Here is a 17076-nt window from a genome sequence, read left to right on the forward strand (position 1 = left end):
AATACATATAAGAAATTTCATTGAACTTGGAAACTGAACATTTTCAAGGACAATCCTCAAGATGCATTTACAATAGTATTCAAAATAATAGTAGCCTCGTGTAGATAAAAAGATTAATCTAGGTTTTGAGTATGTTTTTGTTGGATGGTAAACAAGTACAGCACATGCTATTTTTAGACTGCTCGGCCGGATGACGTCACAGCCTGAAGAGGAAAAGGGTCAACATAGAAGGTTGTGGGAGTCGCTTATGGTGCAGGGGTACACTTGCCTGTCTTGTGTGCAGACACCGTGAGTTCGATTCCCGTGTCAATATGAACTGAGAAAAAAAACAAGAAAAAAAACTGAAGCGTTCTGGGAGTCGCAGACGGTGTCGGGGTACATTTGCCTGTCTTGAGTGCCGACACGATGAGTTCGATTCCTACGGGATGATTAGGGCCGGTGAAGAAATTAGAAACGAAGCGTGACAGGATTCTGACATTTTTTTCTCAGAATTCCGACTTTAAAGTCAAAAAGTGGGAATTCTCAGAATTCTTTAAAGTCAGAATTCTGACTTTATTCTCGGAATTCTGAGAAAAAGTCAGAAACCTGTCACCCTCGTTTTTTTTTTCTTCACTGGCCCTAATCCTCTTCCGTAGATTCCCGTGTGTGTGACAGAAAAACAAAAACATTGAAGCGTGCATAGGCAGGCAACCCCTGCAATTACTGCTCATTGTCTATACTTGATCTAAAAACAACAAACAAGCCAGGTAAACACTGCTTAAAAAACAACTTGTCATCACGACTGTCGACAAGATGTATTCTTTATTCGTTTCCAAAATAATTTGTTGCCCAGAGTGATACTTAATTGTGAATGATGGGTCAAATTTGTGCGGACCCCCAAAAGACCAGTTTAACAGCAAGGTGAAGCCTTTCACCTTGATGTGTAGTAAACATCTCGTTTGGGTAGATGACAATCCGGATCCCTTAACAAACAATGCATGCCCTGAAGAGGTAAGCCATTTCGATCATTTTCGTTCTTCTTCAAGATGACGTATATCCAAATTACCATTATATGCTCAATATGCTAAAAGAATTCTCTTTGAGAATTTAAAAGCTCATACATTTGGGACAAGCCCAATGAGAACAACTGAGAGAGAAGGTCATGGTACTAGCACGCGCGCGCACGCACGGGCACTCATGCACATGCACGCGCACGCACGCGCACGCACGCGCACGCACGCGCATGTACACACATGCACGCGCATGCACACACATGCACGCGCACACACACACTTCCTTTTCCTGCTTGTGTCGTTGCAAATGCCAAGACAGTTTGCCCTCACCAGCCAGGGTGGCCATTAACATTCCGAGGGACTTGCAGTGTCTTTACAGAGTAGCTGGGAATGTGCCAGCTTGGCAATTACTTTAACTGCTCCCACAGTTTGATTTCTCTATCAGCTGCACCCGCCCAGGGGCAACACTAAAGAGATGCAAATGCAAAAGGAGGACATAAAGGACAAAACTTTACGTTGACCCAACTGGACTTTTTGACAAGCTGCAACCAGAACATAATTTCCCTCCAGTTGTGGGAAGACTACTTGTCTCTTACACAATGTTTAAAAACCACGCATCTACTTCAACATTTCTAGGTATGTTATTAGCCAAAACATTTTTTCCATTAATGTGAATGTAAGTGTCAATGGTTGTTGGTCTATGTACGCCCTGTGATTGGCTTTCGATCAGCCCAAGGTGCAGGATCTATCCAAACACTAGAATATGAATCAACCTAAAGAATACAATTATTTTTAGATTTAACCCTTAAAAGTCACAGTGTATTTTAAGTGAATGAGTATGCCTGAAATAGAGTCCAAAACATCTGTGAGGTCCATGTTGTGATTTTGTCCTTGACAGAGAGCTGAAAGCTCCCACTCCTTCATGCTGAATGGCTTGCAGCGATGTCAGGAAGGAGATAAGTTCCTCTGGGATCTATTTGAGCTACATATCTAGAAATATCTGACATTATAGCATTTGGAAAGGGCATTTAACAAAATGTACCCAGTGTTATAAAATGTTTCCATTTTGGTCGAATAAAATTGATAAAAGAAGTGGAAGAGTGCCCCACCAAATCTAACAGGTATTGTTTTTCTCTATGATGAAGCTGGTACGCAGTATACTGGATGTAATTTTGAGTTGTAATTTAGATACAAAGCTGATCTTATTCAAACTATGAGACAGCAGTTTAAGCAAGGAAGCCAAGATTTCCTTACTTCAGCTTTTCCAGGGGGGGGGGGGGGGGGATCCCAAGGCATTCCCAGGCCTACTCTGTGCCTGGGAGGAAATCCAGGAGGCATCATAACCAGATGCTTCGGCTACATCATCTGGGTTCTTGTGATCCAGCATACATAGCTGTGACTCTACACTGAGCCACTACTGGTTGCCCGAGCTTCTCATCCTATTTTTAAGGAAAATCAAGGACATCCTGCAGAGTAAACACGTCTTGCCTGCCTGCCTGCCTGCAAGCCCATGATCCTGTTCTTTTGTGAGGGTATAGCTACTTACTTTTATACCTAACCATCACAATGGAGCATCCCAATTCGGTGACACAGCTTTTTCTCGTTTGCTGTGCCTCATCACTTTCCTCTTCATTCATTAATCAGAAGGAGGGGAGGCTTTGTAGCGAACAAGAGAAGGGGGGGGGGAAACAAAGCCGGAAAGTGCCAGGCCTTATTAATGAAGTGAATCTCCATCCAGTCACACATGACGAATAAACGACCGCCCCCTTGAAGCTGTTAATCGGCCCATTAGTCTTTGAGCGACCGCAGCCTGTTTCTTTTTAATCTCCCAGGCGCCTCCTTTCAAAAGAGTCCACTTTCATCCATCACCTCACGTTTCCATGGTGTCCACACCTGCTGACAGCACAGCTAGGGATGCAACAACATAATCACGACTTTAGTTGTGCATTCACACATTCATCATTTGTATCACACATGCACTTCCAAATGGAACACAAACAAAATGTTCTGAGTTTATTATATATATATATATATATGATATGATATTGGTTATTATATTATTTGCAATTCTAGTAATGACGCACAAATTTGATGCACAATTTGTCTTTGCGGACCACATAAAATGTTGTGGCGGGCCGTATCTGGCCCCCGGGCCTTGAGTTTGACACCTGTGCCTTAAAAGATTTCAAATCAACATGATCAGCCTTACATTTGTTACCTGTTTGTGACCAGTGCTTATTTTTACTGGTTTACCCCATTCCCTTGTGTTTGTTGCAGCCTCTGCTAATTCAGCTGCTTCAAATCTCATTTCAGACACAATTAGCCTTTCGCCCATTCAAGTGCTGTCGCCTGTGGTGTTTTCGTCCTGTTCATCTTTTAGTGAACATTTTCTTTCGTTCTGTGATAAAGATCCCTATTGAGGTCGCAAAAGAGGAGTTTTGATCATTTACAGGAGAAAACAAATTAAGCAAGCTTTTACTGAACCCATTACGAGACCGTTAAAATCTTCGCTTGTTGCTACGCCAGGGTTACAAACGCTACTGAACTGAGGCCTTTTATTCCTTCCTTTGCCAGAAGTTTTTTAATTACATCATAAGGAAGATTTTAGGAGGAAAGCTCACTTTTGTGCCCTTGGCCCGATTTCAATTGAAGATGTGAATGGTTGTTCATCTATATGTGCCCTGTGATTGATTGCCGACCAGTTCAAGGTGTACCATGTAGCGTTTTTTTTTTAAATGAATGGAGAGATAGATACTTGTGTATTTAAATGCCGCATTTATACGTGAAATTCTTCTACAGAACGTTAAGTTAATGAATTGAGGACATGATGCAACAGCTGTACTGTACTTGCAATGGCAAGGCATCTGAAACAAAAATTCAACAGTGTCAGATAAGCACCTCCAGTAGGAGAAAGGTTGGAGGATTGAGTTAGATATACCCTGAAAGCCATCATGTAGCTCATGAACAAGATTAAACTCTTCAATTTTAGTAAAATAATTCCACCATTTTCTGATGTTCGTCTTCAACTCCTTAAATTTTTAAAAAATACATCTTGTCCAGGTGTGCTCTACTAATCTTCTAAAAACCAGTCCGGTAGGCTACGACGTCAGCATTTCCATATATGAGCACACTGGCAACCGGGGTGCCGTCATCTTTCTGTGCTGCCACGCAACCCTTCCACACTGGTCTTAAATCATTTGCTACTTTAAGACACACTGAATCGGCTAGTAGCACATCGTACAGAAGGCTTTATAGTGTCCACAAGCAGAAATAAGGGAGGGGAAAAGAAGGAAAAACATATCGTCATAAGGTAGACATTTGTTCTGTTATCACCCGAATGTCCTGTTATCTACGGAATATTTTGTATCTAATATGTCATGGTGTTACTGAGCTGTGCCTTGCGTACTGGAAAGTTACCAGTATTTATTAAGTATAACAGTATAAAAGTATGAAAAGTATATAAGTTTGTGTAAACCCTACCAATTTCTTGAACAAATAAAAATCTTCACTCAAACAAGCACCTTAGCTGAAATAAACTCTTGGTACTCTGAAGTTAAGTAAAAGAATGCCCTTGGTTGCTAGTTGATGGTTTACGGTACTTTTCACAGCCGTTTTGCATGCAGTCCTGCAGGCAATGAATGAGTCTGCATACTGGATACAGTCACACAGACCTGACAGTTATCAAATGTAAATACAGGTCTCATATATTATTGCACGGTCATGAGTGATGATGGGGAAAAAGAATTGCGTCTTATAACACTGTGCTTTTTCATGTGTATAGATGCTTGTACGGAATGATATTCAATTTTGTTAATCTGTTCTGTTGCCGCATGCTTGTGGGTTTTGTGTTGCTCATTTACTATGTACATAGTAAATACGCTTTTTATTTGTTTTTCATGTGGTTGTCTCACCCTGGTTGTATGCTTCAGTTTGTCACTGACAATACTGAAAGACATTTGGTTACATAATCCAAACGAGAGGAGAGATTAATGCTTGTAATTAATCTTCACACCAGTAGCGCCATTGCATAGATTTCATTAGAATAAACCGGAATTAGATCAGTATCAGAACGGGAAAATAGTCAAGTTGAATTAGATTCGGGTAATGATGGAAAATATTATATTTGTTCCCATTTATGGAAAATAGATGATGGTAAACGTCTTACCAGTTGCTATTACTGTAGATGAAGGAACAATGTATAAATCCCACATCCCCAAAACATGCTTGGTAGGCCGATTGAGCACTCCAAATTGTCCCTAGGTGCGAGAGCAGATGGCTATTAGTCTCTGTGTGCCCTGCGATTGGCTGGCAACCAGTTCAGGGTGTCCCCCGCCTACTGCCCGATGACGGCTGGGATAGGCTCCAGCACGCCCGCGACCCTTGTGGGGACAAAGCGGTACAGAAAATCGATGGATGGATGGATGTATAAAAGTGGTCTGGATACTTATGAAAATAAGTGTCAATTTTCATTCTACACAATGAATCGTTCATATGTGCAAACACAAATCAATTTGCATTTGTCAGCATTTGTCTATTGCGTTTCCTCATTTCATCCTGCAATTGACCTTTGCATATCATTTTGTCCTTCAAATTGAAAACCCCAAAAAGTTTCCTATTGTCAAGCTGCCAACTACCTGCTGACTTTGGGCTCGAGGTGAAGCCCACCCAGGATTGGTCAGCACCATTATTTTGGAACTTCAGTTACAGGTTGAGAATTTTCTGAGAGGTTTATGTAACTGCCACCCTGTCTTATGACTTTTATGTATGTTAGAACTCCAGGCAAAAAGTCTTGAAACAACCACCGTAAGTCAATTTAATCAAGCAGTCTGAGAACCTTTGACAAATCTTAAATCTGACCTTCACCCTAAAGTTAGTCCCATCAGACTATGAAGGACTTAATCTATACATTTTTAGTACCGTATTTTCCAAACTATAAATCACAGTTTTTTTCATAGTTTGGGTGCGACTTATATCCTGGAGCGACTTATGTATGAAATTATTAACACATTATATCATTTCACATGCAATTGTAATTCTGGAGGCTGTGATTTGTGATGCCGTTGAGCTTTTTTGTTTTTTTTTCTTTTTTTTTCAACTTACAGTGTCAAGAGTGCGTATATCTCTGCACTTTATTCTTGTAATGTGACATGTGCACACACTTCACAACTTCACAAGTGACTTCCCAATGAGACGCTCTTGCCCAGAAGCATTTCCTTCTATTCCATCATCATTAAGCTAAACTTATTACTTTCACAAAAGGCCACAGTCTGTTTTCACTTGGTGCCCTCCCCTGCAGTGCATGTCACCACAAAGCTACTTCGCAAAAAGAGCCGTGCATTCGGATAATTAAAACTGAAATGCTGGGACATATTTCTTAATTAACCACTAATCTGATGAAGTGTGATAGCGGGACAGAAGTTTCCTTTAAGGGAAGGAAGGCCTTTGTGTTGAGGTGATTAATGGACTCCAGAGGGGAAGAAAATATAATTGGCTGGGTGTCCCTCGTAGTTGTAGAAAATTGGAGGCTGTTTGCTCGGAGAAGGGAAAGTGTTTACGTGCGACCGAAAGACGCGTCATGTTTAATCACGTTTACATTAGTACATCAACACTACATCTACTGGCAATAGATCTGTTTTTTTTTCAGTCTAGAATTTCGTCTGTTTTTTTTTCTCCCTTCACGAAAACGATGATGCGCCAAGGGCAAACTTCTTTCTGTCACCAATTTAGCGGGGGCATCATAGGGCGAGGTTGCTTCGTTTTATAGCATACCCAGATGAGTGCATCACCTCCTTAAAAACGGCAGACTAACTTTAAACTGGCAAAACATGTAAGTTCCGCCCATTTTAACGTTGAGCTCACGAACGTCAGTCTACCAAAATAGGCTCCTGCGTTGTCCCCAAATATCATGACTGTAAGTTCATACATGTTAATAAACCCACAGTATTCATTTAAAGTATACTAAGGTTTTAAGTATACTACTCTTACTGTAGGTAAATAAAGGAAAGCTCATAAAATGACAAAAAGAAACAAAAAAATATGAAATTTGCAACTACCAGTACATGTACTGTATTTGATAATCCCCTTCAACAATATTTCCTGTATGCCATTTGTTCCCACAATTTATGGGCCATAAACTGCAATCCCAAAGTGTCTTTTTTCAAACCACAATAATAGATATTCATAAGGCCACAATCTCCTCATCCCTAAAATCACATTACTCAGAGCTTGTATTCATTGTAAGCCTATAGTGCCCCTAAACAACATCTAAGGGCCACAATGCCCCTGTATACTATGTATTTAAAATCAGTGTCCTCATATCCAATTTCCATAAACTCACAGTGTCCAGCAGTCTTGTTTCTAAATCCACAGTCCATCCATCATTTCAGAAGAACTATAAATTAATTTGAGTGTTCATTAAAACCAACCACACAAAGACAGCATGAGTCTCACAGCTGCTTATTTGACTTAACCTTGAAGAACCCACAACACACCGACACTGCTTTGGTGTCCTTGAATTCCAACATGGATTCCTTGGAGCACTAGCAGCTTTGTGACAAGGGAAGGACAATGTTTTTATGCAACACGCTCTGGTAACATGGGCACCCAATAAGGCTGAGTCGCAGCAGTGTTGGGTTACTGTCGCAACATGCAGAACAGCGACAACATTTCGAAATGTCTTTCCCTATTTCACTGTATAAAGTCCTTTGCATTAGAGTGAGAGTCTTTTTGTAGGACTACTGGAAACCATAACAGACGAGTAGAAAACTATCAATGCTCTTATCATATGTTCAAACACACGACACAAGAAAGTTTTGATTTGTGTCAAACCCAACGTCCATTTGATGCATTTTTTATGCTATTTTATGTGTGTACGGCGACCTTGAGTGCCTCGAAAGGCGGCTTATAAATAAAATGTATTATTATTATTATTATTATTAAGGCAGTAAACACAACATATTCCACTTATGGTCTAACTGGCTATTACAGCTTGGTTTTTAAACACAGATGACAAGGAGAGATTATAGTAAATTTCACATTGGTAATACTTGAAAAAAAAATTGTTCTGGTATGATTTTGAACCCCATTGACCACACATGAACGAAAAACACATTAGCACCTTGAGGCATAAAATATATGTGTGGCTGAATCACTGCTGCTTTTAAACCAATCCTCACTCCCTGTTTCTTCTAATTGTCTTCCATCAGACACACTTCCTCTGCTGCCCCCCCATGATTGCACAATTTCAAATGAGCATCAAGTAAAACACCAGAGGGCAGTATGACTCCACATGTCTGTGCGACTGTATGTTCCGCCAGCATCCCATTTTGTGTCAAAATTGTTTGGAATCGTTAGGGTTAGTGTTAGGAGCAAAGAAATTACAACATGAATAGACCATATTCCATCCACTCAAAGCGGAACTGCTTAAATTTAATGTGATGGCACCCTTTATTATCAGCAACAAAGCTGAACTATTGTCCAGCTGAGTGAGCAATGGTGGGTTCTGCTCTCGTTCGTGGCGTACAGAGCATCTGATCATAGACAAATTGACATGGAAATTCATTTCGGAGGAATTAGAAAAACCGTAAAACTGACTTCGACAATCTCTGGAAAGTTTGGTTGTCACTACCATTCGTGGACATCGTTCCTGTTGTGTTCGAGGTAGCTGAGTGCTTATACCAAAGGTCATTGACGTTATTGGAATCGATGGCTACTTTTTGGGTGCTGATTACACAGTTTGATACACAGTTCTGAAACAACAGGTCTTGGGTCACTTCCAATCATGGCTCACCGGTTTTCTCAAACTGAGGTGGTATTGGTTGTGACCTGAGACCTGGCAACTGTGATGTCATTTTCAATCGACAAGTGGCAAAAAGGCCGCCTCCTGGAATAGATAAAAACGGGCGAATTTTGCTGCTTAACTCATATTCAATGCACAGAATTAGAATTAGAATGTTTCGACTAGTGGTTGTACATACGACATAATTGAAAATAAATATTTTGGGTTGACTTCCGCTTTAAGCATTTTCTGAGAATTGTTATTTTTATAGTCAAAACAAGTGAGATGCACCTTATATCAGCTAATTTTAGAATAGTGCTGGTCATGTGATCTCATGGTGTGGGCACCATATTGGTGAATCCTGCCTCATAGTGCATGAGGGCAGTTATTATATAATACACTGTCAAAATGATGAAGTTTTAGCAAATATATCCAACAAATGCACTGCCGATAAGGTGGTTAATGTCATCGTATAAAAAGATTTCTCAATCGTATATACCGCACGAATGTTTGCGTGTGCGAGAAGCTTGAGGGGACCTTGCTTTGGTGGCACGATGGGTGTCATTTCATGAGTTGGAATTAAAGCCGTAGATGTAATCCCTGACGAATACACCACCGTCTTGAAGCCCCATTTTATAAAGCTGGAGGAGTATGAGAAAAATTAAAAAAGCAGGAGTTGCTGGAGGGGTGAGAAGGTGTTATGGCTGAGAAACAACAAGGACTGAGATTAAGAAAAAGGTTCTGATGAAGGTTATACTCTCTCTGGTTACTAGAAGATTTGAGAAACAGTTTTGGAGGCCAATAACATGGTTGGGGTATAGCGTATTTATTTTTTCTGTGAAGTATAGTTCTTAGCACATGTTTTTGTGCTTGGGCTATCTAATAAATTAGTCAATGTATGCCCAACAAAAGCAGACAATTAAAATACATTGCTTTGTACATACATTGTATGTGTTAGGTTAGGTGTTTGGATGTTTTCACGTGCTGCCATTTAAAATGGGGAGGGATTGGGTGGAACAAGCCATTTTTGAGCCAAGGGGTTGCTGTATTTTTGTTATTAAAATATTACATTTCAGCCTACTACTGTATGATTATACATTTTTTTATCTTGTTTTTATCGTAAGTCAGTAAATTAGTAAGTCAATAAATAAACAACGTATCTGACATTTTATGGATGTTGAAATTCAATTAAATTTTTTTTTTACTAGAAACACATGTGGTTTGGTCATTTGTTTGTGCCATCTCTTATTTGGCTTCTACAGATGAGATCAAGTCAGATAGTTCCAAATCTGTTTTCCTCAAATCCTCATTGCATTATTACTCAGGATAAGCCCGATTGAATCAGCAGCTCTTCAACAGGCCGTAATCAGCTTAGCATAGCCCATCTGCAAATATGCAAATAGTATTTGATAATTAATCGACCCCAGTTGGACAGAGCGGGAGTTTAGTGAAAGAAGAATATATGAAGTATTAGGAAGAGAATGTCAGAGGAAGTCACCGGAGTTAATTGATTGTATGTGTGAGTCAGAGTGCATTTCAAGCTATATTCATGTTTTTTCCCACCAGAGGTCACTTTTTGGCTTCTTGACTGATTAAAATTGATTTAGACCCTTGAACAGCGTAGATAATATTATCGACGTACTTAAGGACAATTTTCTTTCCTATATTAAGCGATTGGTGATTGTCTTTGGGGGGCTTGTGTTTAATATACAGACTACTATGTATCTGTGTTTGTCCGTGTGAGTCTGTCCATCTAAAAATCCCGATCAATCAATCATGGCTGACACAAATTAAAACAAACAACGTTGCCATATATCTTTTCTGTTCCGTTAAACTCGAAGCAATTTGGCTGATTGCTAATTACCGTAATTTCTGGACTATAAAACGTACCTGAATAGAAGCCACACCAGCTAAAATTAGGGGAAAATTCTGGTTTGTTCCTATATAAGTTGCACTGGACTATAAGCCGCATGTGTTTTAATGTTTTACTTCCATATATAAGGTAATATGCACAAATCATACAATATCATAAACGTCATGAAATAGCAATAGAAAAGCAGTACTGGACTATAAAAGGCAGGTTTTAAAAGCTTGCGCGAAAAAGAAGCGTCTTGTAGTACGGAAAATACGGCAGTTTGCTTATCACTACATAATTCATTCATGCATCAGGTTTACCACCTTAAATGTCAACAGGGGAACCTGAATACTTTCTGTGCTTGTCATTTGAGTACCTTCCCGAAAAAGCCACAGTCATATATACCGGACATTTTGTTGCTGTAAAGATTTTGATTTATGATGTTGATTATTTAGGTTGTGTTTGCCAAACATGGTGCGCCGCTATAATTGAACTTGTGTCACTCGGAACGGAAGTGTTACCTCTCCAACCCTCTAATTTGTTGTTTTAGTCGACTTGATTCTCATTCTGTCAATAAATTGCATATTCAGAGAGAATGAAAGCAAGTGAGCGAGACGAGGGAGTGATTATTCAATATTAACATGCCGGTGCTGTCTGAGACACTCCCGTGGATGATTGTATTCATAAAGTAGATCACCGTGCGTATGACTTTGAGTGTGGAGGCCGACTCAGATGAGAATGAAGGAAAGCAAATCGATTGGGCGTCGCTACAACCCTCTGAAATTGTCTGGCTGCTGTTTGTGTGTTTGTTTGATTGTCCAATTTTCCATCCTCTCATTTTCTGTTGTGTTTCTTCTATACATCCAATGCACCAGCTTACCCGGAGCACATGATCAATTCTCTCTGTTATTCCTCCTCCTCCCTTCTGGTTCTCGCACTCTGCCTTCCGCCTCGCTCCTCAAGCCTCTCGAGAATCAGTATTTTATGAAGAACTTGGAAGGTTTTTGCTCGGTGGATGGCCAAAATTGGTTGGCAAAAATAACTTGAAATTGCACTCTGGCCTCTGAAATAATAACTAACATACAGCATACAACATACTTCCTCTATAGTGATGTATAATTTGCTGCAAATTTATTAATCAGTGTTTTCTGTTTTGTTAAACTATCATCATGTACTATATTAATGTTGAGTCAAGTTTTGAGATTGAATCGTCGACTTTAGGCTTAGGCGAACAAGTTAAGGTAGAATTTTCTATTTCTAATACAGTGGACCCTCCATTTCTGCGATTTGTCTGTTCCGGAAAGTTGAATTGTATGAAATCGAAAGCAACATTTCCTACAGCAAATAATATAAATCTAATTAATCCATTCCAGATACAAAATACAATTTCTTCATTTACATATAAAAATGCAGTGAAATTAATATAAATGACTAATCAAGTGGAAAAATGAAAAATTCACATTTACCTTTTCTGAAGAATGTTGAAGATGTATACAGTAACGAGGGAATGGAGTGAAAACATTTTCGAGCTCTTTCTAGAATTCTATAGTGTTTTTATTTATTTATTTTTTTAATTGCCTTCCTCATTAAATGGCTGGCACTCGCAACTTTCTCTCAAAGTGTCCAACAGACTGCAAGGGAAATTAACAGTTCAAGACGAGCTTGGTAACACTTAAACAAGTGTGAGCTAATCACTGCCGAATCTTGTGAAAAGTCATGCCTTTTAAATAAAAGCATGCTATTCAACAAGCTTTAGTTGGTCTATGGTGTTTTATTTATCGTTCACATTTCTTAATTTCGGCGGCTCGGTGGCGCACTAGGTAGCACGTCCGCCTCACAGTTAGGAGGGTGCGGGTTCGGATCAAGAACATCAAATTATTGTTACATAATGTGAGATGATCAGCTTACAGTCATTGAAACCAAAGAATTATAAAAAACATAGTAACTCATTTTCTGGCGGCTCGGTGGCGCACTGGTTAGCATGTCCGCCTCACAGTTAGGAGGGTGCCCTCCCTGTGTGGAGTTTGCATGTTCTCCCCGTGCCTTTGTAGGTTTTTTCCTGGCACTCCGGTTTCCTCCCACTTCCCAACAACATGCATGGTAGGCTGATTGGGCACTCCAAATTGCCCGTAGGTGTGAGTGCGAGTGTGAATGGTTATTCGTGTCTGTGTGCCCTGCGATTGGCTGGCCACCGGTTCAGGGTGTCCCCTGCCTACTGCCCGATGACGGCTGGGATAGGCTCCAGCACGTCCACAACCCCTGTGGGGAGAAGCAGTACAGAAAATGGATGGATGGATGCCACCACATAGCCCAAGAAAGTGTGATGAAACTGTTATTTATATTTTATGCCTTCGTCTTTAAGGTCAGACTTTTGACAGAATGTGTTACGTTGATGTGGTTTGAATTCTGTAGAGCAGAGTGGGTGGGTTGCACGGGTGGGTGCCTGGGACCACAAAAAAATTATAAATGGTGGAGGAAAATACAATAAATGAAAAAGAAATAAAAGAGAGTTACAATCGGCTGTTACAATAATACTACAATAAGCTGCTGCAACTGTGCCACATATTGTACATCTGGGGCAGTTTGGAATCGATATTCATTTGATAACATGGCAAAAACACCAAGTAAATAAAATAGTAATATCTCGGGCGAGTATGATGTAATTATTGGATGTGTGCAGATCGCAATAGACCTGTTTTTGTTTTCTGACCAAGCCACCATAGAACATGAAGCTGCCAGCATGCTAAAATCGTATGTTGGATCCTGAGATGATGATAACCCATATGAATAATTTAATTGAGAGGATTTTGATTTTAATATGGACTTTCTGTAATAAATGCAAATGGTATTATTTCCTTGTATGTTTTAATTGAATTGAAAAAAACCCAGTATGATTCTGAGAGACCATCGATACATAAACACATGCCCATGCACACATTCACGTGCACCAACACACATAGGCACACCATATATACACTATCTTGACATCCTCCTCTCTCCATAATCCCTTTCCCAGATAGTGACAGGGTCGTATTTGGCGCTAAAACATTATCCTTCTGCTCATTAACCTTGGACAGGGTTTCCATTCCGCCCGGCTGATTCCTTCATCTGCCACCTCTGACTTCACCTCCGTCTCCTTCCCCTCTTGTCCCTATCCGCCCTATTTGTAGAGGCACTCACCCAGATGAGACAGGACCCCGTTAAAATGTCGGCTGATACTTCACGGTTCTTCTCTTCAGCGTTGGGGGATCAACTTATCTGGACAATTTGTTCCGCAAAGTTGTCGCGACACTAATGAGATCATCCACATCTGTTTGGGTGGGGTATTAAAGTTGACTGCGTAGAACTTGAGCTGGAAAAAAAGACTTTGACCGTATTTGACGCCTCAACCATTCGTGACACTAACATCAATCATAATTTGATCTCATTTTTTTTTCCCAATCTTACATTCTACTTTTCCATTCTCTGTGGAGCGACTGATTTAATTTACTTTTAACATATGGTGCCGATATTAGTGTAGGATTATTAACAATCAAATAATAATACAATGGTGGTATATTTCCCTTGTGTTCATTCAATTACCAGATGCCAGATTTAACTGCTTCCATTCTCACAAATATTACATTTTGATTTAAGAAGCAAAACCTCTCTTACATAATTAGTCATTTTCAATCAGGACTTCATTTCCTCCGTGAAACTGTAAATTGAGACTCCATGAAGGTGACCTACAGCACAACATTGAACACTCGTCTCATGAACCACAGTGGGCAGCTGAAGCAATTTCATATCTGGCTAAAAAAAAAAAAAAATCACAATTTATTCTGATTAAAAACAAATTAAATGTCAACAATACATGCTTAGCATGTACGATCACATTTCTTTCCTTTTTCAATCTCTGAAAACTCAAATAAATGTATTAATTAATCAATAATGAATCAATGTCCGTCAGACGCAAGCTTATTGAAATTCTGAAGAATGCAGTATTGATACGATCACTCATACTTATTAGGGTGAACCAGTCGAGTGTGGCTAGGAATAATGGGTGCCACTGCTGGCACTATTCTACAAAATTTTCCACCAGCAGGATTTCTGTACAGCCTACAGGAGATGTAAGCACACGAAACAGTAATGTTTTATCTGCTGACCACAGAGGCTGAAGGAATTCATAAGTCAAGCTTAAGATTGTGGCAGGGAAATTGGAAATCAGTTTTGCATTGACATGGTTCTGTAAGTTTTGAATACAAAAGCAGGAATACATTCCGAAAATGGATGGCTTATACTTTCCTCTCTGCTTGTCATTTGTTTGGGTTTAACACAAATGAAAATTAATTGTTTTACTCTTCAGCACAATAAAATAAACATGAAAATGGTCAAAACTAAAGAATGTTTGATTCCAGTGTACTGTTTGTGTAAAATCAAAATAAAGTCCGAGTACAAAAGTGCTAATCACTGAAGGACACGTTATTTTTAAAATTTCAATTGCTCTAAAAGAAAAATATGGCCAATTGTTTTTAGTTGTTGTGTTGGGACAACTCCATTGCAAACGGCAATACTGGTGTAACCTTTCCAAAGAGAGAAAAAATAAAACTGAAATCTTTGCCTTTAAACTAAGAATTGCAATGATGAATTGAGCAATGTACTTAATATACTGAAGTAGCAATGCGAAGTGCTGCACTGAATGAGAAAGTGGTGAATAGTTTGTTTATTTAAGAAGTGTTTTCACTATTCATGACAAAATCCTATTATGTCACCTGCCAAGCAACCTTTTTTCCTGGGTTGAGTACAAAAGATTCCACCAAGCATTAACACATTTGGAGGCCACGTGTACCGTGCCAAGCTACCTCTACTTTGATGATGTTTCTGCTAAGTATGATGTCATGGATGCACACACTTATCATATGATTGACTAGTTTGAACCTAAGTTTTACGATGGACATATGGAAATGCGTAAATCGAGTGGGTCTGCTTAGCTTTACAGTTCACTGGCTGGATGATCACTTCAACATGAAAAAAAGCCTTCATCTATGCATTAATGCTCTGCAAAAGCAGTGTCGCAACTAAGTTAAATTCATTGACGCACTTAATTATTGCAGATGTCCTCTCATATTGGAATATTTTGTTTTACTTTGTGTTACCTAAGAACATAAATATTGCTCATTTGTTTGGTTGTGTCATTTGTTTTTATTGCATGTTTGATTAGGAAAGTTCTGAAATATAAAATATAGTCTTTGTCATTAGCATCAGCCACTAAAGGGCAGGAAGTGACCCGTTATTGATACTGGCTGAAAATGTGTCCAAGTCAGCGCATCAGGGGATGTTTGCAGAACTGAATTAAGTAAATACCCCAAAAAAAAAACAAGTGGTGTGCCGATAAATTCACCAGCTGAGAAGAAAATCAGTTAAGTTAAGATCCAAACTAGTTGGGCTGCTTTTAGCATATCACTGATGATTGACAGTCCTGATTTTCTGTGGGAACAGTTCCACTTTTTCCATTTTGCCTACTTAAGTCACATTTCTTGGAAGCGACCCGAGTGATGGTTGCCAAGCAGCGCTGCTCATCTGCTCTAATATGTTCGCTCACTCATGCACACAAATGACCGCTTTTTCAAATGACACGTTTAGATAATCCGACTCTTTCGCTTGAGCAAAATGCATTTTTAATTTCAAGATGAACATTTTCTCCCATTCCTCATTCATACTGTCGGAAAAGAACTTTTCGAAATGACATTCCAGATGTTTGAGTAATTTTTTGTAGTTTACCTATTGTACGTTCAAAACATCAAAACATCAATACGTTTTCAGAATTATTTCCTCGTCTACCGCCCATGGTGAGAAGTCAAAGTATGAAAAAAGAAAATCCAGTCTATTAGTTACAGACATAAAGCAGCAGTTTTCGTCGCGTTTGGTCTCTGTAAGTTTGGAGCAGAGTAGAACTGAAGGAGCATAAACTTTTCAAAGAACTTCCATCTTTATTATAACATCTATTCTCTATCCACTGCTGCTCAGAGAATTAGCCAGTCAGCAGAAAGCAAAGCGAGGGATTGCTTTGTGGCATTGCTCTCTGTGATATGGAAAAAGGAGGGGTTTGGGGGCATTTTCTCTGATAGCTTGCTGTTCTTTCATTCTGGTGACAGATAGCAGCAAGACACGGTACAAATGCCTCTCTTATCTAGAAAATACTATAAAAGGCCCAGTATCATCATACTGTACATAGCTTAGAAAACAGCTATACAGTACTTCTTCTGCTAAGTATGTTTATACATGCATGTATAACAGTAGTTTGTAGCTATATTATTATATAACATTCCTAACTGTGAGTGGAAGTACATTTTATATCCACATCTCCTCAAAAATGATAGAGATATTGTTCTTTGTTTCCTACTCTTGGATTGGTCAGTAACATGTTACAAAATTTGCTAAAATATTGATTATTGCATCACTGTTGAGAGACG

The 17076-nt window shown here is 39.3% G+C and overlaps 1 protein-coding gene across 4 annotated transcripts in view; it reads left to right on the plus strand.

Annotated features, from left to right (window-relative positions):
* Window positions 1–1307: 1307 nt before the first annotated feature.
* Window positions 1308–17076, plus strand: part of ptprsa (protein tyrosine phosphatase receptor type Sa) — a 313388-nt gene continuing 297619 nt past the window's right edge. For all 4 annotated transcript variants that reach the window (XM_085929036.1, XM_085929035.1, XM_085929040.1 and 1 more), the window contains exon 1: window positions 1308–1628. The gene's annotated coding sequence lies outside the window, so the exon portion shown is untranslated. The remainder of the gene's footprint in view (window positions 1629–17076) is intronic.

This window comes from Syngnathus leptorhynchus, chromosome 13 (genome assembly GCF_054491065.1).
Source record: "Syngnathus leptorhynchus isolate UIUO chromosome 13, UIUO_Slep, whole genome shotgun sequence".
Classification (NCBI taxonomy): Eukaryota; Metazoa; Chordata; class Actinopteri; order Syngnathiformes; family Syngnathidae; genus Syngnathus; species Syngnathus leptorhynchus.